Raw genomic sequence first — 25,434 nt, 5'->3', positions numbered from 1 at the left:
CACTCGTTAACATAATCTTTATCAATCATAGTGCACAAGGAAATCCATAATGATCATTCTAAAACATATTTAGATCTCAAATGATTAAAGACAGTATCTGTCATTTTTGTTATAGTCTACTGAGTAAAAAGCATATATTTTAGAAAATTTTTCAATAATTATGGTTGACATGAAAAGCATCTTCAGAGCTCGGTCTGCCACTTTTCATCCACTTGCATTGCTTTTTACAGTCACTGGTCAGACCTCAGACGCCAAAATGGTGAAGCAGATCAAGAGCAAGTATGCTTTTTGGGAAGCCTGGAACAGTGCAGGAGATAAACTTGTAGTAGTTGACTTCTCCGCCACCTGGTGTAGGCCTTGCAAAATGATTAAACCCTTCTATCATTCCCTCTCTGAAAAGTATTCCAATGTGGTGGTCCTTGAAGTAGATGTGGATGACTGTCAGGATATTGCTGCAGAGTGTGAAGTCAAATGCATGTCAACCTTCCAGTTTTTTAAAGAAGGACAAAAGGTGGGTGAGTTTTCTGGAGCTAATAAGGAAAACTTGAAGCCACCATCAATGAATTACTTTAATCCTGTTAAACAGCCATCAGCTCTTGTAATGTTTTTTATTTACAAAAAAAAAGAAGATAGATCAAGTATAGAGACTATATATTCAACTACCATCTGATTACAAATGACAATGAAATATTAATTCTACCCTTTTAAAAGTAATTTTAAAAAAATAAAAGTATCTTCAGTTTACTCTTCAGTTTGACTAGAAATATTTCAATGTGTTAGAAAGCTTTAATCACTTAGTTAATCATGATGTTGCAATAATAATAATAATAATAGAGAGAGAAAAAAACCATAGATTAGTATTAAATTGCAAAGACAACATGGATGGCAAAAGTAATGAATGAGCCCTAGTAGAAAAACCTTTTTTAAAAATATTTTTTATTGATTTCACAGAGGGGGGCAGGAAGAGTGAGAAAGAGATAGAAACATCAGTGATAAGAGAGAATCATTAATTGGCTGCCTCTTTCATGCCCTCTACTGGGGATCAAGCCTGCAACCCAGGCATGTGCCCTGACCAGGAATTGAGCCCATAACCTCCTGATTCATAGGTCGATGCTCAACCACCGAGCAACACCAGCTGAGCAGAGAAAAATCTTTAAATTGCCCATTAAGTGTAGTAAGCACGGTTTCATGAATATAATCCTGTATTAACATTTATTCTAATACTCACTCAAGTTTGAGACTTCGGAACAATAGGAACATCTGGATTTCTGGGCTGCAAACTGATTTGTCATAAAGATAGCAGTCAAGATGTGAAGGGCGGGGTGGAGAATGCTGCAGAGTGCCAAACTTGAGCAGACATCAGAATCACCCAGAAAGCTTGTTGAAAACAGCTTCCTAGGCCCCACCACCACGAATTCTGATTCGGTAGGCCTGAGGAGTGCATTTCAGACAACCTCTCGGTGATGCTGATGCTGCCTGTCTGCAGATCACATTTTGAGAACCGTTTGAAGAGATTTCTTTCATCCCCTGCTACTTTTGCCCTACATGTTGCCTTTAGAATCTAATCCTGGCATAACATACTTTCTCAAGCTGAAATATAAAGTGCCCAGAAAAAGCCAAGCCACAACAGGTTTCTTATCATATATCCTATATACTAAAAGGCTAATATGCAAATTGACCAAATGGAGGAATGACCAGTCACTATGACTCGCACTGACCACCAGGGGGCAGACGCTCAACGCAGGAACTTCCCCCTGGTGGTCAGTGCGCTCTCACAGGGGGAGTGTCGCTCAGCCGAAGCCAGGCTCATGGCTGGCAAGCGCAGCAGCGGTGGCAGAAGCCTCTCCCTCCTCCGCAGCAGCGCTAAGGATGTCCCACTGCCAGCTTAGGCCCACTCCCCATGTACGAATGTCGTGCACCGGGCCTCTAGTTGGGTAATAAAATTAAATCATGTAATATGTAACAACATAGAACAATATGTTATATTGTCCTAAATATTTATACAGAAGTCCCTGTCTTTCAGAGAGCTCAGGGCACTTCCTGCATCTTCTCTCTACTAGATATATGAGAACTATAAAAATATATTTCATAAAAAAGGAATTTACAACAAACAATTGATTTCCAATTCAACTGCCTGTGACTGCTTATACCGGTGGTCGGCAAACTGCAGCTTGTGAGCCACATGTCGCTCTTTGGCCCCTTGAGTGTGGCTCTTCCACAAAATACCACGGCCTGGGCGAGTCTATTTTGAAGAAATGTCATTAGAAGAAGTTTAAGTTTAAAAAATTTGGCTCTCAAAAGAAATTTCAATCGTTGTACTGTTGATATTTGGCTCTGTTGACTAATGAGTTTGCCGACCACTGCCTTATACCATGAGGCTAAACAGGTGCCTATTATTAGCTAGCACCCTTGAGGGCTTAAGAGAAAAATGTAATGGTGGCATTACATTTTATAGGGTGCAAACAATTAAGATTTATATAGGATATATGCAAAAAAAGGCACTTTATTATCAATATCTCAAAATAATTTGATCATGGCATCAAAATGAAAGAGGAAGCTAACTTTAAGGAATCAGGGGCAATTTGATCTTGAAACACAAAAACAGTGTTTTCCCATTATCTGCTGGAAAATAGCTATAGCTATATAATTTTGCTGCAAAATCAGTGGCTTTTCTCAAAAACCAAGCACCATAATTATAGTATTAGAAATACACATGTATTCTGTTAATTATGATGCTACTGCTTATGAGTGAAAAAGAAAATGTTATTTGGCAGCAAGAAGCCACTTTAAAATTTATTTAAAATGTAAGAGTTCAGGAAACTAATTTAGATAAAGTGTAGAGAGAAAAGCTGAAGGAAACAATAAATTGCCTTAAAAGGAGGTTTCCACAACTGTCGCATTTAATTTTACCTATTCTAAATGTAGCATTCCCTCCCTAAATATGAGGCCTGCATTTCCCAAAATTTTTCTGAAAATTCCATTTAAAGATCTTGAATCTTTAAAACTTAAGGGTTTTATACACCAGAAATATGCAAACAAATTAGTAGATACTAAGAAATATAAATTGTTACATTGAATAGAGAGTATAATTCATATTTTATTTCATGCTTTATTTTTTTATACCTCTAAGCAACTTTACAAGGTAAATCCAAATTGTAAACATTAAACTATACTTACTGGCAGTTCAGATTTTTCTGACCAATGTGGGCACTATATATATATGTGAAGGATTGTTTAAAAAACACACAAATATAAACTCTGCCCTAAAGAAAAAGCATATTGCTTTAAAAGGTTTTCAGAACTATGAAATTTAACATATGAACTACTCTGAATATAGGATACTCTCCCTATATGTAAAAGAGAAGATCTCGTATAGAGTTTTCCAAAGTATTCTGAAAATTCCATGGCCAAATAACTTTTAGAAACACTGACTCTTACCCACAGAGTCTGATAGAAAGTTCCATGGACCTTAAAAAACATGACTTTTATAGAGTTGACTCCTGCATTTTCCTCAACCTTCACCAACCAATCAATCCATCACTAAATCTTACTTACAAGATATATCTCATATCAGTTTGTGAAAAGATACCATGCAAAAATAGCCAAAGAATTTACATCATATAGCATAGGTTCTCTGACTTCATTGAATTAAATTAGAACTCAATAACAGAAAGACACCTAGAAAATCTCCAAATATTCAAGGATTAAGTAACAAACTTCTAAATAACCAATAAGTTAAATAAGAAATCATGAGTAAAATTAGAAGATAATTTGACCAGAAGAACAACAAAACATGATATATCCACTTGTGGAATGCAGCTAACTTGGTGCTTAGGGAGAAATGGATAGCTTTAAACACATTTATGAAAAAAGAAGATTGAAAATCTGTAATATAACTTTCAAATAAAAAATAAAGAGTAGCAAATTAAACCCAAACAAAATGTAAAACAAGGAAATAGTAAAATAAATTAAGAGCAAAACTCAGTGAAAGAGAAAATATACATGTAATAGAAACAATAACCAAAACTAAAGTTGGTTCTTTGAAAATACTGGTCAAATTGATAAACTGCTAGCAAAACTGGTCAAGTAAAGAAAAACACAAATCACCAATAAAATAAAATAATAGGGAAACATCACTATTAAATCTATGGGTACTAAAAAGATAATAGGCTATTATGAGTAATTTATGCCAATAATCAGTAACTTCATCTGATCAATCAGATATCAACAAATCTCCTAAAAAATACAACTTAACCAAAATTGACACAAGAAGAAATAAAAAAATCTGAATAGTGCCTCAGTCTCCATTTCATATCTTTTAAACATATAAATAAGTTCAGTACAGTATCAAAACTAAATCGGAATAGTCCTTTATCTATTAAAAAATTTAATTCATAATTAAAACTCTCCCAGCAAGCCCTGCCTGTGTGGCTCAGTGATTGACAATAGATCTAGGAACCAAGAGGTCATAGTTCAATTCCCAGTTTTGGGTTCAATCCCAATAGGGGGCATGCAGGAGGCAGCTGATCAATGATGTTTCTCTCTTATCAGTGTTTCTATCATTCTCCCTTCTCCCCTCTCTCTCTAAAATCAATTTTTTTAAAAAACATTTAAAAAAAAACTCTCCCAACAAAGAAACAAGATTCAATAGCTTTGTTCGTGTATTTTCCAAATATGCTCAGAGCTCCACACAACCTGTCACATTCTCTACCCTCTTTCTACCTCAATGCTCAGATCCTCACCATCATGCTCTCTTTGAGACCACAAGGACCAATGCCACCATTCCCAATACCCCTGTGTATGTTAGTCACTACCCGAAGCCCAAGGTCATCTCCCATCACCCTCATCTCCACACAGCTCTGAACATTCCTTAATTGAATTCCTCTTACCACCCTTCTCCAACTTTTAAAAACCATCAACTGTGCCTTCTGTTGCTCAAATCACCATCAACTGAACCACGCAGAAACACAACCTCTTCTCTGAATAATCCCTTCACTGTGTTGCTCTCATTGAAATGGCTCTTTCATAAGAATACCCTTTTCCCTTCAGCCCTCTCAGCTACTGGCTGTTTTCTTGTCCACAGCCCTTGTACCTGAGTGTGGAATATAGATAGAGCACTAACTATCCTGGAGTGTAGACAATCTAGGTCTTTACTAGAATACAGATACAGGAACACTGTGTGCTCCTCCACGGAAAGGGACACTGGACCAGGTTTTCAAAAGGCACTTCACAATGCCTACCACGTAGACCACAGGGTGAGCAGTAAAAAAATGTTTGAAAGTGTGACCAGGGATAAACTGTCTAAACTTTGAATTTTGCTCAGTGACATGAAAGGGAAAAGCCCTCACATTTATTTAAGAAAGAAAAAAGGCTTTCTACAAAGAATTAATCGTTGAAGCTCAGGTGAAAAGAGAGAAGGATGTGTTGGAAATGTGGGCAGGTTAGCACCACCTACTGATGATCGGAGCCTTCACATCCAGGCCTTCCTCTCCAGCACTGTCTTCTGTTTGTGTGTGTGTGTGTGTGTGTGTGTGTGTGTGTGTGTGTTTTCTCTCGTGGCTCATATATCACCACCAGGCATTATATCACTTATTTATCTTTTTGTTTATTGTCTGCCCCACCACTACCCCTAGAATGTAAGTTCCATGAGGGCAGGGACTTGTCTGTTTTGTTCTCTGCTTTACTTCTAGTGTCTAGAACAATTCCTAAAATACAATGGGAATCATAAAAATAGGGTGTTGTTGTTTTTTTAAATCTTGTCTTGAAAATTATATCTTAGACTCCATTACTTTCTATTCCTTTGTTGTAGCCTTCTACAAATCCCTGGATCATCCCTCACTTGCCTTGAAGAATATTAGTATCTGGCCTCTATCACCTTCTCCTATACAATTCCTGATATATTACTTGGCAATTTCATTATCCATGTTGATAACTCTTCTAATCTGTAGCTTTTCCATTTCTTAGCTTCCAGTCTTATTCTCTACGTCTACCTCAGTCACATGTTCTTGGGAACCAGCTATTTTCAACCTTTTTCATCTCATAACACACATAAACTAATTACTAAAATTCTGCAGCACACCAAAAAATGTATTATATGTTTTTGCTAATCTGACCAAAAAAAAATAGGTATAATTTTGATTCATTCATACTGGATGGCTACTATTGTGTTGGCTGTTGTCTTTTTTTTTTTTTAATCCTCACCTTAGGATATTTTTCCATTAATTTTTAGAGAAGAGCAGAAGGGAGGGGGAAAGACAAGTTGCATGATCTGCTGTCTGCAAACTAGAGAGAGAGAAACATCAATGTGAGAGAGACACATTGATTGATTGCCTTCCACACACACCCAACCAGGGCTGGGGATTGAGCCTGCAACTGAAGTCCATGCCCTTGGCCAGAATCTAACCCAGAACGCTTCAGTCCAAGGACTGATGCTCTATCCACTGAGCAAAACTGGCTAAGGCTGTTGTCATTTTTTTATTTGAAAATCGAAGGGAAAAGGAGTCAGTGCCCCTGACTAAAGAGTCAGCTATTATATGTTTTAAAATTCTTGTGGCACACCTGTTGAAAGTTGCTGCCCTAGGTCACGTCTTTGTCCATCACTGCATTGCTTCACTTCCCCTTATCTAGCTTAGCTTCCATGGACCATTATTATAATCACTCCCTATTAGACACCCTCAACCTCTTTACCTCTCTCTCTCTTTCTCTCTCTCTCTCTCTCAATATGTTTTTATTGGTTTTAGAGAGAGAGGAAGTGAGAGGGAAAGGGAGAAAAACATTGATGAGAGAGAGAACCATTAATTAGCTGCCTCCTACATGCCCCCTACTAGGGATTGAGCCCCAAACCTGGTCATGTGCCCTGATAGGGAATTCAACCAGCAACCTCTTGGTTCACAGATGACACTCAACCGAGTCACACTAGCCAGGGCCTTATCTCTTTATTATGCTCTCCAACTGTTTTAGTCAGGGTTCTCAAGAGAAACAGAACCAATAGGCAATATAGATATATCCTATATAATAAAAGCGTAGTATGCAAATTGTCTCTCAACCAGGAGTTGTCCGGGAGTTCAACCAGGGAGCAGGGCCAGCCGGGAGAAGGGAGGGAGGCCCCAGCCGGCAGCCAGCAGCCGCTAGGGACCCTACCAGTACACGAATTTAGGTGCACTGGGCTTCTGGTAGATATATAAGAGGAGACATTATAGGAATTGACACATTCAGTTGAGGAGGCCAACAAGTTGCATGATCTGCTATCTGCAAACTAGAAGACCATGAAAGCTGATAGAGTAATTCAGTCCAAGTCCAAAGGTCTAAAAATCATGGGGGTGATGGTGTAAGTCCCCTTTGAGTCTGAAAGTCCCAGAACCAGGAGCATTGATGTCTGAGAAGATGGATCTCCCAACTTAAGCAGAGAGTGTGTGAACTCACCCTTCCTCTGCCTTTTTTGTTCTACCCAGATCCTCAACAGATTGGATGATGCCTACCATATTGGGGTTTACCAATTCATATGCTAGTCTATTCTGGAAACACCCTCATAGACACACCCAGAAATAATGTTTCAACAGCTATCTATGAATCCCTTAGCTCAGTCACATTGACACATAAAATTAACCATCACACCTACTAAACTCCAACTGTGAGTTTATCTAACTATCCACCCACTCTGTGTCTGCAACTAAATGTGGGTGGAAAGAGCACGTAAATATGTTAACTAGTCTCAATTTAAATTCTTGACATCTAACCTCAAGTAGGCCATTAGTGCTTCTAGGCAACCATAATATATTTGCCTAATAGCAGTCACACCCTAATCCTAATACCTTAAAATTATTTTGTTCTCTCTACATAATCAGCTCATGACCTTGCTACCTATTTCAGTGAGAAACTTCACTGTGAGAATTTCCATATGATTTCACCACCATAGTTGTACTCTGACTATCCTCCTACTGCTGTGGATGGATTATACATGCTCCTACCTAGCCAATCCTCAGCTCATAGCTAAACATATTTGTGTACCAGGTCAAATCCCCTTTCACTTATTCAAGGATATCACGTTAGGAAACGTCCCCCCACTACCGGATCATTTCTATAAATACGCTATATCTCCCATTATAAAAAGGGACAAAAATGACCCCAATTTCCCTTATAGTTGTTGCCACTCTCCTTTACGTGAAAACTTGTTGAAGAAGTTATCTATACTTATAGTCTCCACCTCCTCTCCTCTCATTTTTCCTGGAAACCATTCCAGCCAGGATTATTTTCCCCACCTCTGCAACTGCTTTTGTCAGGGTCATCAGTGATTGCAAGTCCAAGGGTCAATTCTCAGACCCCATTGATGGCACCTTCCTTCTATAGTTGCTTTCTCCTCTTGGTTTCTAGGACACCATCTTCTTAGTTCTTCCTACCTCACTGATGGCTGTTGATCAGTTTCCTTGGCTGGAAACTTCCTCTCTTTGACCTCTAAATGTTAGAATTCCCCAGACTCAGGCCTTGGACCTCCTTCCTTCTCTATTTACACTCATCCCTTAATGATCTCATATAGTTCCATAACCTCATGATGTACTATGCATATTGACAATTCTCACACATCTCCTCAAGCTCTTGATTTTACCTTGGGCTCCCAGCTTGCAGAGCCATCTCTTCTTTGGGTGTCAAATACCAAAACCTGCTCTTCCTCTTGTCTTCCCCATCTTGGTAAATGGAAAATCTGTTCTTTCAGTTGATCTAGTTTAAGTCTTTTAATAATCCTTTGCCCTTCTCTTGCTCTCACACCCCACAAGCAATCTGTGCTATTCTCTAGTATTTCTGAAATCCCACCACTTACCACCATTTCTACCATTTCTATCTCTCCCAAACCACCATCTCTCTAAAATTTTACAATAGCCTCTCAAGTGATCTTCCTGCTTCCTCCCTTGCCCTCTGTGTTCTATCTTCAATATAGTAGCCAAAATGATGGTGTAAAAGCATAAATCACTGTGACATTCCTCTGCTTCAAACCCTTCAAAGGCTTCCCATCTTCCTCATAGTAAAAGCCTTACCATGACCTCAAGGCCCTACATGATGTGTTGCTGGTATTTGATCTCACTTCCTGCAGTTATCCCCCTCATTTAGAGGAGTAAATTCCCCTTGTTGTTCCAGAAAAAGGCCATGCATGCTTCCCCCCTTCACAAGCTTTACACTTACTGATCATCTTGGCTAAAGTGTTCTTCCCTCATATCCACATAGCTTGTTCACTTACTTCCTTCACCTCTCTCTTCAAAGGTCATATTGTCCACAAGGCCGTCTCTGAATGCCCTAAGTAAAATATAACCTGATTGTTCTGGCCGGTTGGTTGAGCATCATCCCATGCACCAGAAGGTCACTGGTTCAATTCCTGGTCAGGGCACATACCCAGGTTGTGTGTTCGATCCCCAGTCAGGGTGTGTACAAGAGGCAACCAATCGATGTTTCTCTCTCTTCCTCTCCCTTACTCTCTCTCTAAAAGTCAATTAATACCTATTGGAAAAAAACTTGTAAAATATAATCTCATCACCACCCCAAAGTTGTTTTCCTTATCAATGAGGCAGGAAAGTAAGAAGCTAGGAAATTTTCTTGGCAAGTGGAATGGGGAAACTGAGACAGATAGTTAAAACAGCAGTTGGCAGCCATCTAGTAAATCCTATTTTCCCTAAACCAAGGACACTTAAAAGTAAATGGTTTGCACGTCTCCTCCCCAACCAGAGGGTAAATAGCTTAACCCTACTCAGAGAAACATATAACAGAAATCCAATTAATGCCCTGTGCCAGCCACATAAAGACAGGTGAAGGAATAAATCTCATTATGGTGCATCAGCATAAAGATGATTAATATTTTATAGAGATCCTCCCTAGCCTTTAAAATCCCTCAAAATGAAGGTCCCAGGAAGTGCTCTCCCTCCGGAGAGCATGCCTGTGCCTTTCCTCTCCCTGCCTTCTTCCCCCACAGTCATTCATCTCCAGAATCTAAAGGACCTGCAAGGCTTGCAACCAGGGCAGCAATGGGCAGTCAATGGGCAGCTGCAGTTTGCAGTTCGTCCAGGCAAATCCCCTGACCCTGTACCTCTTTTCTCTGACTTCTTAGTGAGCCAAAGCAGCCTAACCTAGGCTCATTTCCCCCATCGACCCCCTCTCCTGTTATCCTATGCCCTTCCTCGTTTCACTGTTCCCAGCTTCAGTAAACATCCTCTAAAACTCACCTGGACTCATGTTGTGAAATTTTTGCTGCGTCAAGTCAAGAACCCATACACTACCAGACCCACTATGGGTCAGGTTCCCTTTCTGGTAACATTATAATCTTTTTTTTTACCAAATCACTCATAATCATCTAACATTTGATATATGTATATTTAAATTATTTGTCATCTATCTTCCCTCTCTAGGATATAATCTCCATAAGAGGACACAACTTTAGCTGTGCTGTTCACTGTGATATCCTCAACACCCAGGATTTAGAGTTGTTAGATAAATAAATCAATTTATTTGCATTATCTTTGTACGCCTTAGTTGTAACTTGATATTTCTTTTTTTAAATATATTTTATTGATTTCAGAGAGGAAGGGAGAGAGAGAGATTGAAACATCAACCATGAATCAATGATTGGCTGCCCCCTGCATGCCCCACACTGGGGATCGAGCCTGCAACCTGGGCATGTGCCCTTGACCAGAATCCAACCTGGGACCCTTCAGTCCACAGGCCCACGTTCAATCCACTGAGCCAAACCAGCCAGGGCTGACTTGATATTTCTTTAGATATATTTTTATTACAACTTAATCTTTGTTCTGAATAAGTTATGCCCTTTATAGCTTTCAATGACATTTTCATTTTTCTATTATGCCTTTTAAGCTTTGAATAGTCTTTGAGGATTATAGCCTATACATTTTTCATAGAAAGTACTTCTTTTTGTCCAATTTCATTGAGGTATACAAAGTAACTACTTAATTTTTCTCCTTTGAAATTAACATTAGCCTGTTGAAATACCCAGATTCCTTTGGGCTTTCTGAAATTGTAAGTGTTTTCTCAATCTTTCTGCCAGTTTTCTTTGCCCCTTTGATGTTGTGATACTTCTGATTTGGATCTGTGTTTTAGTTAAGATTCCTTCACTGTATTTGCAACTTTCTGTGTGTGCGGGGGGGAGAATGGGGGAGAAATGTACAATGAGGCTAGTGGTAGAAAAACACAAAGGTGAAGTTCCAGTTTTAAAATTTTTCAATATAGCAGAGATATTCATGCTCTAGAGTTGAAAAGACCTGGGCTTTAATCTCTTTTCCACTGTTTTCCAGTTATGACCTTTACTGTTGTTGAAACAACACACATCTCTTCATCCTTTTATATGGATGAGTAGTATTTCATTATTTATATGTATTATATCTTCTTTATTCAGTCATCCATCAAAGGACACTTAGGTTTTTCCATGTCTTAGACACCATAAATAATGCTGCAGTGAACATAAGGGTACATATATCTTCATGAATATATGTTTTGAAATCTATGGTAACTCTATTCTTAATTTTTTAGGAACCTCCATACTGTTTTCCAAAGTGGCTGTACCAGTTAACATTCCCACCAGTAGCTTATGAGGGTTCCTTTTTCTCCCCATCCTCTCCAACCCTTGTGATTTCTTCTCTTACTGACAATAGCCGTTCTAACAGGTGTGAGGTGGTATCTCATTGTGGTATTTATTTGCATTTCCTTTTATAGCTAGTGAAGTTGAGCATATTTCCATATATTTGTTAACAAAGTATTCCATTTTTAAACCAACCCTCCTGCAAAGAACAACTAGGAGAGCTAGAGGAAATATTTTTTTTAATCTGCTGAAAGGCATTGGAGACCTCTCTAGACAGTGAGGATTATAAAATCAAAATCCAAGAGGGGAAGAAAGCCAAGAGAGAGTAATACAGCATTTGAGGATGCTTTTCCAATTTTTCTGATTCCAAAAGCAGCATCTGTGAGTCTGCGTAGCTGAATAAAGACTCTATGGGGACTGACTCGGAACCCAGAATTGGTATAAAGATTATTTTAAGATGAATATGTTTGAGATTCAGCAAATTCAGAAAGAAGCCCTCTCAGAGCTTCACTAATCTGTCTGAAAACAGAAACTTTGAGAAATGAGGCTGCTGTAAATTCCCTTTTCAGGATGGGTCTATTCCCAGGAGGAGAAAGACCAGGAGTAAACCTATCATAAATCCCCTCTCCAAGAGCGTTTAGTGGCTACATCAACGTACATTATAACAGATGTGAGGTGATGTCTCAGTGTGGTTTTGATCTGCATTTCTCTGATAATTAGTTATGCTGAACATCTTTTTACATGCCTGTTGCCTATCTACATCTATACATTCTTAAATCAGATTTGGGTGTTTTTGCTATTGGGTTGTTTTAGCTTCTTATATATTTTGGATATTAACTAATCACTTGATATTTGATTTACAAATATTTTCTCTCACCTGGTAGGTTGCCTTTTCATTTTGTTGATGGTTTTCTTTACTGTGCAGAAGCTTTTTAGTTTAATGTAATTCCACTTCTTTATTTTTGCTTCTATTGCCTTTGCTTTTGGAGTCAGATCCAAAAATTCAATGCCAAGACCAATGTCAAGGAGTTTACTGCCTGTGTTTTCTCCTAGAAGTTTTATTGTTTCAGGTTTTAGGTTCAAGTCTTTAATTCATTTTGAGTTAATTTTTGTGTATGGTGTAAGATCGTAGTCAGGTTTTATCCGTTTGCATGTGGCTGTCCAGTTTTCCCAGCACCATTTATTAAAGAGACCATTCTATCTCCCTTGTATATTCTTGACTCCTTTGTCATCAGTTAACTGCTCATGTATGTATTGATTTATTTATGGACTCTCTTTTATGTTCCATTGACCTGTGTGTCTGTTTTTATGCCAATACCATACTATTTTAATTACTGTGGCTTTGTAGTATAATTTGAAATCAGGGAGCATGATATCTACAACTTTATAATTCTTTCTTCAGATTGCCTTGGCTACTTGGGGTCTTTTGTGGTGCCATACAAATTTTAGAAGTATTTGTTCTAGTTTTGTGAAAAATGCCATTGGAATTTTGATAGGGATTGCATTGAATCTATAAATTGTTTTGGGTAATATGGACATTTTAACAACATTAATTCTTCTTATCCATGATTATTAAATATATTTCCATTTATTTGTGTCTTCTTCAGTTTCTTTCATTAATGTCATAGTTTCAGTGTACAGGTCTTTTACCTTCTTGGTTAAAATTTAAAAGTGGTATTATTGAGCCTCTGTGGAAACACTGGGAAATGCTTACACTATAAATATCCTATATAATAAAAACCTAATATGCTAAGTGTCCAGTCGTTCAGTCGTCCATTCAACCAATAAAAGCGTAATATGTTAATGATATGCTAAGGATGCTCAACCACTCCCTTTGATGTTGCACTGACCACCAGGGGGCAGACACTCTGACTGGTGGGTTAGCTTGCTGCTGGGGTCCAACTGATCAGGCCTGCGCGAGATGGGCCAGACATGCCCTGGAGCCCTCCTGCGGTCCCTCCCCGGCTGGCCAAACTCCCGTGCCCCTCCCTGGCCCTGATGGTGCACCAGTGGGGTCCCTCTGCCTGGCCTGCACCCTCTTGCAACCGGGACCCCTCGGGGATATCAGAGAGCTGGTTTCAGCCCGATCCCGCAGGCCAGGCTGAGGTACCCCACTGGTGCACAAAGTCATGCACCGGGCCTCAAGTAATGAAATAAAAGTAGGGTCCAAAGGAGTATATACTGATTACAACTATATTCAAATGTCCTCAAAAAAATAAAAGATTGTAGAAAAAGTGCTAATAATTAAAAATAATTTTAGCCTGGCCTGTGTTGCTCAGTGGTTGAGTGTCGACCTATGAACCAGGAGTCACAGTTCAATTCCCAGTCAGGGCACATTCCCATGTTGTGAGCTCAATCCCCAATGGGGGGCATGCAGGAGGCAGCCAATCAATGATTCTCACTCATGATGTTTCTATCTCTCTCTCCCTCTCCTTCCTTTCTGAAATAAATAAAAATATATTTTAAAAAAATAAAAATCACTTGGTTTTGTCAGATTCAACAAATTTTATTTAAACCTTCACTTTATTCAACGTATTATATCACTATATATACTTGATTTTGAAACTACACTTTCTCCAATGCGCACCCCTTTATTTCCCACTTGATATCCTCCAGCTTTTGCTTTAAAAGGAAACAACTTGATAGAACTCTAAAATGGTAACAATTATGGAGAATAAAGAACATTATAACCTGATGAATAATAATAAAAAGATAGATACAGAGGCAGTAAAGCACCGAACAGACTGTCAAATTACAGCGGGAAGGCTGGGGAGTGTTGGGGAGGGAAGGAAATAGGTCAACCAAAGGACTTGTATGCATGCATATAAGCATACCAATGGACAAAAGACACTGGGGGTGGGTGGGATGAGGGCATGCGACAGGGGCTAGGGAAGGCTGGGGGAAGGTCAATGGGGGGGGGGGGAAGGAGATATATATACTAATATATGTAATACTTTAAACAATAAAAAATTTTTAAAAATAAAAATTAAAAAATAAAATGGTAACAAGAAGTACATAGTTGAAATACTGCCTGTACTGCCTAAATCACCTTCAGTCCTGCCCACTTTGTGTATGTGTAACACACTTCTCACTTTTCTTCACTTTATCACTCCATAAGAAAAACTTCTTCCCTCTAGTTACATGGCTCTCTGGCACAGGTCTCCTTGCTCCCATTTAATTTCTCCTCCCACTTAAGCCCAGGAGAGGCCAGAACATCCTGCAGAAAGGACATTATCTTGCTTTTCTGGAATAAAGGACACTTTGTTTCAATCCAATGTCTTAACCTCAAGGAAATGCTTTGGAAGACTCCATCTGTGATGACCTTTCAGATTAAGAATTGTGTTGGGTATTTCGGAGATAGGCAGTCACCACTACGTGACAAGCTTCTACACATCTTCTGCCACCAAGTATTGCAGCAGAGAAGCCATAGTGGAAGGGAGTTCCCCAGACACAAAAACATGTCCCACTCCTCAAAAGGGCAGTCAAGCTCCTGCAACCAAATAGTCTTGCAAAAGGGAAATGACACCTATGAACTCTCACTTTCTGTTGACTTCAGGAAGTTAATGCACCTCAAATCCAAGTCTAAAATTGTGAACTACAGAGACATGATTTAAATTTTTGCCTATTTACTGGTCAGCGAAACCCAATCACCCAGAATGAGAGAAAAAAACACAGCTCTGCCAGGTTGACTCTTCAGGAGGAGTCAATAGAAAATAATTCAAATTAAGAATTTGGACATTCAGCTTTTAATTCCTGCTCTATTACTAACAAATTTAGTGTCCTTAGGGCAAATACTCAACCTTTCTGACCAGTCTTGGTTTTCTCACATGTAAAATGATGGTGGTGATAATAACATATCCGTCCTGCACTTCATGGTTACAAGGTTTTTTTTACATACTTTGGTACAACAATCCTTTGAAATGTGTTAGACCCGTGATCGGCAAACTGCGGCTCGCGAGCCACATGCGGCTCTTTGGCCCCTTGAGTGTGGCTCTTCCACAAAATACCATGGCCTGGGCGAGTCTATTTTGAAGAAGTGGCGTTAGAAGAAGTTTAAGTTTAAAAAATGTGGCTCTCAAAAGAAATTTCAATCGTTGTACTGTTGATATTTGGCTCTGTTGACTAATGAGTTTGCCAACCACTGTGTTAGACAAATGTTATGCCCAGTTTAGATGAGGAACTAAGACTCAGAGTTTAAATGATTTGGCTGAAGTTCATACAAGCTAAATTGTAAGGTGATATCCAAATGTAGTTCTTCCAAGTTTAAAATCAGTGGTCTTTCTGCTAAACCCTTTTGATCAGAAAGATCCCCAACATGTGTGTATATACAGAGACTATGTCCTTGGTTTTCATTTTCTTATTTTTACACTAGAGGTCTGGTGCATGGATTTATGCACCAGTGGGGTCCCTCGGCGTGGCTTGTGTGGATTGGGCCAAAACCAGCCATCCAATGCCTCCTGCCACTCCTGCCTGCCACTCCCACTCATCCTGGCCCCACTGCGCCTGCTGCAGGCTCGCACCCAGTCAGTCCTGATCAGGAGAGGCTCACACCACTGCAGCGGCGCTCGCCAGCTGTGAGCCCTGCATCTGATGCCCCTCAGTCAGCTGAGCAGCACTCCCACTGTGGGAGCGCACTGACCACCTGGGTGCAGCTCCTGCATTGAGCGTCTGCCCCCTGGTGCTCAGTGCATGTCACAGTGACCAATCGTTCAGTCGTTTGGTCACTTAGGCTTTTATATACATAGATAGATATTTGATTCTTAGGACAAAGCCTGTAGAAGTGAAATGAGAATAAGCCAAACTTCAGGAATAGGGGAAGTGAAGGGGCTATGTAATTACATAGAAAGAAGAGAGAGTAATGACAAGTGCAGGACACTATAGAGGAAGTTGTTGAATGCTTCCAAATAAGAATTTTTATGAAACAAGGAAATATTTTCATTTCAATAAGTTAGTCTCCTTTTTATCCCTTGTGAAAAATGTCTTAAGTACTTTTATTAAAAGATACTTTTTGTTTAATTTTTTTTCATCTACTGTTTCATCACGGGTGTTTTTATCATCTTAAAAGAAAATTCTGCTGTGAATTGAACTGTGCAACATAATCAGCTACGATTACCAATATGTTTTCTCCCTTCAGTCATCATCCTCTTGAGATATACAAATGTAATAAATGAAGTAAGTTAGCAAGATTTATTACTCCCCTGGTCTAATCTGTTGCTAATTCTGAAAAAGAGAAAGAACCAGGATATATGACTTCTGAGACCTGAGGCATGAGGGATTCAAATCTCAGAGACCTTGGGGAAAATCTTACCATTTCCTTCATGAATTTACGTAAGCTTTTTATATGTAAATGTATATTTTAGAAAGTGAATTTGGGGGGGTTAGAGAGCAACCAAAGGACTTGTATGCATGCATATTAGCATAACCAATGGACACAGACACTGGGGTGGTGGGGGCTTGCCTGGGGTGGGAATGCCTGGGGTCGGAATGGCTGGCGAGGAGGGGTCAATGGAGGGAAAAGGAGACATATGTAAAACTTTAGACAATAAATAAAATAATTGCACAAATAGAAAAAAAAGAAAGCGAATTTGAGACATCTTAGAATAAAAGATACATAATTAAGCCACTACAGTTGAAATAAAAACAGCCTTTATTTTTCTCTTCAGCTTCTACATTTTCAAGGGAAAGTTAGTCTCACTTCCAAAAGCAAATAATAGTAGGAACATATATTGCATCCTACAGACAAATTTTAAAACCCGAAAAACATATTACTAGTTTTACTAACAGTCTACTGGTATAATTGAATGAGGTGAGCAGTAGAAAGCAAATAAGAATTTTATTTCTCAATATTACCATTATCATCATTAACTTTATGAAAAAGTGTGTGCTTTATTGCAGAAATCAGCATATTAAGAATTATAGTTTATTTTTTATAATATGTTTTTGTTGATTTTAGAGAGAGAGGAATGGAGAGGGAGAGAGAGATAGAAACATCAATGAGAGAGAAACATAGATTGCTTGCCTTCTGCACTGCCCCTACTGGAATTCAAGCCTGCATCCCGGGCATGTGCCCTGACCGGGAATTGAACCAGCGACATTCTAGTGTATGGGTCAACACTCAACCACTGAGCCACACCAGCTGGGCAAGGATTATAGTTTCTTAAAACTTTGGATAGACCTGGTCCCTATCATCATGGAACTTAAAATGTTGCACAGGAGGCAGAATAGGAACAGTAAGCCAAACCTTAACTGGACAGCAAGATATTTGGATAATTCAAATGGAATGAGGGCATCTTTTCCATGGTCATCAGGGAAGACTTTGTGGATGAGCTTTGTCTTCAGGAGCTTTTTAGATAAGGGAGAAGGAATGGCTAATAAAATCGAGGGTGTTTATTAAATGGCATTGCTTGGGACTGAGTCAAAGGTGGCAGTGATTGCACTAGTTCAATGGTTAGTCAGTCTAGCATTGGATGGAATAACATCATCTCACTGCTGGTAGGGAGAGAAGATGGGGAGTAAACATGGAAAGTCTGCCTATCAAAAAGTTTCAGGGAACCTAACCCAGATTACTTTCTGAAGAAATGCAGTTCTGCCTAAATACATAAAACTCAGGTTGAAGGGAAGGACAGAACAAGAATAATCATTTGATCAAACTAAACAACCAAATTCAGATAATTTAGCGATAGTCAAATATTTGCCAAAATTCCCCTCTATAATATGTGTATATTAGCCAATTTTAGTCCAGTTTGTGAAAATAATTGTCATTCTAATTGTCAGAATGCTATAAAGGATAAAAGGAATAAAGTATTAATATTAAAATTTCAAGTAAAGCATTCACTATAATCAGTGCTAACAATGTAATATGAAGATCTATTTCACATTTTCTTTTTTTAAAATATATTTTGTTGATTTCAAAAAGGAAGGGAGATAGATATAGAAACATCAATGATGAGAGAGATTCATTGATCAACTGCCTCCTGCACTGACCCAGAATCAAACTGTGACCTCCTGGTTCCTATGTTGACATTCAGCCACTGATCCACACCAGCCGGGTTATTTCACATTTTCAATTCAGTAATGTAGGATTTTAGTATCTTCCAGTTTTCATTACCAGACTTAGAAAACAAATAGCTACTTCTTAACTTTGTCTAGGCAAAACACACAAATCTCTGAAAAGAAAGAAATGAACTAACGTTCTTCTACAGAAGCTGAAATAAGAAAATACAATAATTCTTTAAAATCTAACACTGATATTTCTGAATATTACTCTGAAAAGATTTATTATTTCAGAATGCTTATCGAACTCTGATAAAATCTCTCTCTCTCTCTCTCTCTCTCTCTCTCTCTCTCTCTCTCTCAGTTCTTCACTCCTTTATTCTGACCTCATTACTTCCTACCTCCCACACAGAGTTCCAATCCCACAATCTCACTCTCTTGACCTGATTTACCAGCTCTCTACTTCCATATTCAGCTTAGACAGACCCAATGGTTCTTCAACTCTGCTATGCTCTCAACAGAATACTCAGACCCCTTTTTCTTCACCCAATGATCAATCCAATTATCCGTTGTATATGCTCCCACACATGGCAGCCAGATGGATTGCTGCCAGAATAAATGCATACTCTCCCACTGCAGCCATGGAAATGACACTCAGAAATACCTTTCCCCCAGCTCCTGGTCCTCTCACTCTCCCACTCACACTGGGACTGTCAAAATTACCTCCCCCATCCTACTCATCCTCCCACACACTCTCTGAACAGTTGACATTTCTCCCACTTAGGAAAAGCGGAGGCCATCTCTCAGCTTCATGGCTAAGACCGTACATTTTATATTACCTGCATTTTACCACAATTTTCAAAATATTTAAACTTAAAAAGAATTAGGTATGCTTCAAAAAAATGATTTTTTTTAAAAAACCACTCTGTGACCAGAAATAAAATAGAAAAACAAAGCAATAAGCAGAACTAAAACCGACCTTTGGTTTGTGTGATTCAGGTGGGAGAATGATAGGTAGTGAGGAAAGCAAAAAAAAAAAAAAAAAAAAAAAAAAAAAGCACTAATGTCAAAAACTATCTTGCAACATCAAGCGATATTATTTTCATTTTACCCACAAGAAAACAGATTAAAAGTTCTCAAGTAACATGTAAAATTGTGCAGTCAGAACCAGTATTCAAACCGAGATATGGCTATTGCCTTTTTTGTAACCTTATATACAAATATCTCCAGGATAAAGTAAATACTATTAGCTGTTTCATTGACCCTAAATTGATCATAATTATTTCATTATAAAGTTGAAAGACCCCAGGAAAGAGACTACATTTATTCAACAAATATTTATGGAACACTTAGATTTTGCCTGGCACCCTTCAGGTTCCAGGAGTATAGCTGTGAACTGGGATAAGGATGGGAGGGAGGAGAAAGGGAAGGAGCTGAGAAGGGGAAGAGAAAGATTGATGGCCATGGTGTGCCCATGCTGGGAGACTGGATTAAAGGTCCATCGTGTGACTTCTGAAACACTCTTACAAGTCCTTTTGCCAGACTATTAGACTTTGGCACCTTCCTTAGATAGTGAACTGTTTATGCCCTTTCTCTCTACTCCCTCCAAACGCACTTTCTATCCCTTGGGTCAAAAACTAAAGCTGCATTCTACTCTTTTATTGGTTGTAATTAAAGCATTAATTAATATTCTTCTTGCATAGATTATCATTTTAATAGGGCTCTATAAAAACAGAAAAGCCATTTGAAAAGACCCAAAGGAATGAAATTATTAAAATAAAATGAGGGGCAATGGAACAAATATTAAGGAAAAGAAATATTAAGAACAAACAATATGAATGTTAATGTTACTGCATATAAAAAGATCTCACTCTGCCCTTTGACTAAAGAGATAAAATGATTAGAGAAGATGATTTCTTTTATGTGTAGAGGAGAATTCAATTCATATCAGTTCAATTCAACAAACATTCATTGAGCCCTACACTGTGTCAGACATTATTACCCACAGGAAATAATAGAGATGAGTATAGCACCTGATTTCAAGAAGGTCAAAGTCTATAGAGACAGACCAGTAAACAAAAAATCATATGAGAGATCATTACACATCCACGAGAATGGTTATTTAAAAGTCTTAGAACACCAAACATTGGTAAAAATGTGAAACTATATGTTTTTGGTGTGATTGTAAAGGTAAAACCACTTTGGGGGGAATCTGGCAGTTTCTTATTAAAAAAATATAAATATTCTATGACCCAGAAATTCTAATTTAGAAAGTCTAGCATTTACCCCAAAGAGTTGAAGACATGTATGCACAAAAAGGCTTGTGTAAGAATATTCATAACAGCCAGAAACTGAAACAGCCCAAATGTGTATTAATTGGACAATTTTTTAAACTGGTATATCCATATAATGGGATATTACTCAGTAATATATTTTTTAAATGAAAGAGCTTCTGATACATACAATAAAACTAACAAAACTCAAAAACATTATGCTGAATGAAAGAAGTTTTACATAAAAGAGTACATACTGTACAGTTCCACTCATGTAAAGTTCTATAACAGAAAATCTGACCAATCATTGTCTCTAAAGGGAGAAGAGGTAGGGACTTCAGAGGAGGGGCACTTTCCAGGGTGAGGTTAGGGGTTTAGGTTGCTCACATATGTGTAAGTTTGCAGTGGATCTCATAGAACATTTAAGATGTGTACATTTCATTGTATGTAAATTTTACCTGACATTTAAAAAACAAAGAACTGCAAACAAATATAAAACTCTACATGCTATGAACTCTGAATAATATGTTTTATGAATTATTTGGAAGGAAGAATATTGATATTTGCAACTTACTTGAAATGCATTTTTAAAAGATGAATTGGTGGATGGATAGAGAGAGAGATGACAAAGCACAGTAAAATGTTCATTGTAAAATCAGTGAAAAATTCTTTCAGCTTTTCTATCTGCTTAAATATTTTCATAATAAAATGTTGGGGGGATTTATATGAGAGTGTGGAAGATATTTAAGGTTCAGAGATACAGAGAAGAAGATATTTCACTCTATCTATGGAGAAGAGTAGAGAGATGTCAGAGACCATGTCAATAAGAAGGTGATATGTGAGTTGCGCTAAATGAATGGGATTTCATCAGGCAGTCAAAGAAGTTGGTAAATAAGTGTATTTGGTTGGCTGCAAGTGGTCTGATCTTGCTGGAGTATGGGAATGTAGGGAAGAGTGTGGCCAGAGTTGGGGACAAAGGTGTAAGCAGAGGCCAAATCATGGAAAGTTGTGTGTGCTTTGCTAAGGTTTATCTTGTTAGTGATGGGGAGTCATTGTAGGTTTTAATCATAAATTGTGGTGTGATCCACCTTGCACTTTAGAAAGATCACTCTGGAAAGAGTATGAAAGAGAAACTTCCAACTACAAGGCTGGAGGTAGGAAAACCAAGATGAAGTCTGCTACAATAGCCCAGATAAGGGAAAAGAGTGGCCTGAATTAAGACAATGGAAGTGCAGGTGGTGAGGAAGCACTGGATTTGAAAAATATTTAATAAGATTGACAAGAGATGAAATTGACAGTTGGTGATTGACAGAGTGAATGTGTGGGTGAGAGAAAGAGAAAGAGTTGAGGATGATCTTAAAGGTTCTGAGTGAATAATGATAAACTATAAGGGGTGGGCAGGAAGCAAGTTTTAGGAGAGAAAATGCATATAGCTGGGGAAATGTTTATTTTTTAAGGCCTATGTGGAATATCCAGGTGGACCTTTTCAGGAGGTTATTGAACATAAAACCTGGGCCTTGGAAGGGAAGTCAGCATTGGACTGATTTATCTTCGTGTTTACTTTTTTTTATCATCTACTCACTGTAACTCATTCCCAACAAGTATTTGGGAGATAACAACAAATATATAGGTAAAGCCATCAAATTGAATGTAACCTGATATATTTACTGGCCCTTTACAGACTGCAAAGGGGGAAATCAATCATTATGTACTACAACCCCTCATATACAGTGTCTGTTTTCTCCCATGAGGTACAGTCTGCTGTGTGTCCATCATGTAATAGACACAAAGAATCAAACAAGGAGTTTGCAAATGTGGTTTCTGGTTCCACCTTCTCCATTAGCAGTGTGTCTCTGAGCACACATTTAAGCTTTCAGAGGCCTCTAATGTGAGAAAGCTGAACCATTAGATATTTATGATTCCTTCTAGCTCTTGAACGGGAAGTTTCTTTGAGCTCTATTTCATAGTTCATTATCCAGGCTTTTTCCTCTCTTCAGTGACATCCACTTGGCATCCAAGGTCCTAATTAGCACTTCAATTTGAAATGGAGAGAGGAAGGTAAGCAAAAAAATGTTTGTTTTTTCCTGGATATTATCCTAATATATAAAGAGCCAGGGTCCATAACATCCAGAACGACCGAACAGACGACCGAACACCAGGCTGCGTGAGCAGTAGGCCCAGGTGGGTGGGGACTGGCGAGCGGGCAGAATTGCTGACCTCTTGGTCCCTTCTGGGTCGTGGGCACCTTGGCGACCCAGCACTGACTGCCACCACTGCGGGCGCCACGGTGACCCAGCATTGACTGCTGCTGCCAAGGCAGGTGCAATGTGATTGGTTGGGGGGCCCCACCATTGCCCCATGATTGCCCCGCAGAGGAAGTCCCAGGCCACTGGCCAAGGGGCTCTGCGATCGCCCCAAAGAGGGAGGCCCAGACTACCCAGTCGGTGGCAGTGGGCAAGGCAATCAATGGTGGGGCTCCCAGACTGCGAGAGGGGGCAGGCTGGGCTGAAGGATGCCTGCCCCTCTCCCCCCCCGCCCCAGAATGCAAGAATTTCGTGCACTAGGCCTCTAGTAATAAAATATAAAAGTGGAAAACTAGCATTATTAGAATTGATGATTAGGCCCAGAGGTTTTAGTTTTTACAGATTCACCGTATCCTATAGGTTATAGGTAATGTAAGTCCAGCTCCACACCAAGAAAGAGCATTTAAAGCAGGTTTATTTAAATATACATAAGGATGTCCTTATGCATCTTTATGTCCCATGCATTTCTGTAGAAATCATGATGTTTTCCAATTATAACAGAGTTTTTGCTTGACTGCAGAGTATTTTACTTTTCAAAAAAAGAAAACAATCAACCAACCATACAATGAAACACAAAGCTCTCTCTTTAAATGTGATCAATAACATGACTTATGACCCAAAAAAGACCTGAAAAGAGAAAGACTAAGCTTCAACGGAACAATAAAGATGCATGGAACAAAATGTTGAGCAAAATGTTGGGAATTCCTCAGTATAGTCAACACACTATGTTCAAGCCATGGCAAAGTTCATTCACTGCGAATGAGCTTTATTCTGATTTGGGTGCAGTTTTTCCTGCAATGCTCTTTCCCCTGTCCTCTGCCTGGAAAATGCTTATACCCAATGTTCTCAAACTTAAGCTTGTATCAAATCCCATGGAAGGCTTATTGGAACACAAAGTGCTGGCCCCTACCCTCAAAGTTTGTGATTCACTAAGTCTGGAAGGGATCAAGAATTGGGACATCTAATAAATTCCCAGGTGATGCTGACGCTGCTGGTCCAGAAACCATACTTCAAGAACCATTGGCCCTATACCTGCACTATTTCAAAACCCAGCTCAAAATCATACTCCCTGGGTGAAGATGAGATGGAGAGGGCGGGTTTCACCTTCCTCTTCTCCTCCCAAGAGACTGTAGACAGCTCTATATTACAGCCATCTTACAGCTCTGGTCCTGAGTCTGCTCACCATGTCTATCTCCATCCCACCCCACTCTGGTCCTTTGCAACCTCCTGAAAGGAAGGCCCAGATCTTATTCATGCTTTCCTGTTTCCCAATATCTAGAGCAGTGTCTGCCCCCACCAGATACTAATGTTCTGCAGCTGATTTTCAGAATGATACAGGGAAGCTCGGTTATGCATTTGAGCAAATCAAAGCCTCTTGCAGGGAATTGAGACTCTTACAGGTCTCTTATTCTTTAAGAATAAAAAATTGATATGAAAAGCTTTGAAAGACTAATAGTTGAAACTCTTCATTATGTACAACTGTTTTTGAAAAAAAAATTTAGGGAGAGGAAAGGGGAGAGAGAGAAACATCGATGTGAGAGACAAACAATCAATCAGTTCCCTCCCCTCCACACCCCAAATGGGGAATCAAACCTGCAACCTGGTTATGTGCCCTGACTAGGAATCAAACCCACAACCTTTTGGTGTATGGGATGATGCTCCGACCAACTGAGCTACACTGGCCAGGGCTATGTACAACTCTTATGATGTTCCTTTTCTGATAATCTTAATATCAAAGCAATTTTATTTATTAAAGACATCTTTGAAAAGCATGACCTGAATATAAGAAAGAATAAGAATGGTGCCAAGTTCAATAAATTGTGCTGTTATGAAATAACCACCTGATAGGAAGAAGTGCCAGAAATAAGTTTTGTAATGGACTGAAGTTCTTATTCTTATGGCTGAACTCAAAACAGAAAGAAGCTTTGAATGTATTTTTAAAAAAGCATCAGGAATCTAAGATCTGGCTTTTATTCCCCTCTAGTTAACACCTTAAAATCTGATTTCCAGTTTTATCCCTTTCCTGACAGCCCAGAGATAAGAGAAGTGCCAGAAATATGAAGAATACCTCTTTTTATTCCTGATTTTCAACAAAGGGAAGAATATGTATTTTATAAAACCAAAGTGGGTGGTAGGTAAGCCCATCATTAACTCAATGCTATAATTGGGTTATTTAAAAGATATCTTTTTAAACAATATTAAAGAGAGAATTGTGAGTATTAGGAACTAACCTGAATTCAAGAACACTCATGACCAAAAAATTTTTCTAAGATTAGTGGTGTGGTAGGAATCA

The 25,434-nt window shown here is 38.8% G+C and overlaps 1 pseudogene across 1 annotated transcript; it reads left to right on the top strand.

Moving 5' to 3' along the window:
* Positions 1–256: 256 nt before the first annotated feature.
* On the top strand, positions 257–573 carry LOC307097826 (thioredoxin-like; annotated as a pseudogene). The gene has a single exon. The product of its transcript is annotated as a thioredoxin-like (transcript).
* The last annotated feature ends 24,861 nt before the right edge of the window (positions 574–25,434 follow it).

The sequence above is a fragment of the Cnephaeus nilssonii genome (assembly GCF_951640355.1).
Source record: "Cnephaeus nilssonii genome assembly, chromosome: 4".
NCBI lineage: Eukaryota > Metazoa > Chordata > Mammalia > Chiroptera > Vespertilionidae > Cnephaeus > Cnephaeus nilssonii.
This window is presented reverse-complemented; position numbering and strand designations above follow the sequence as displayed.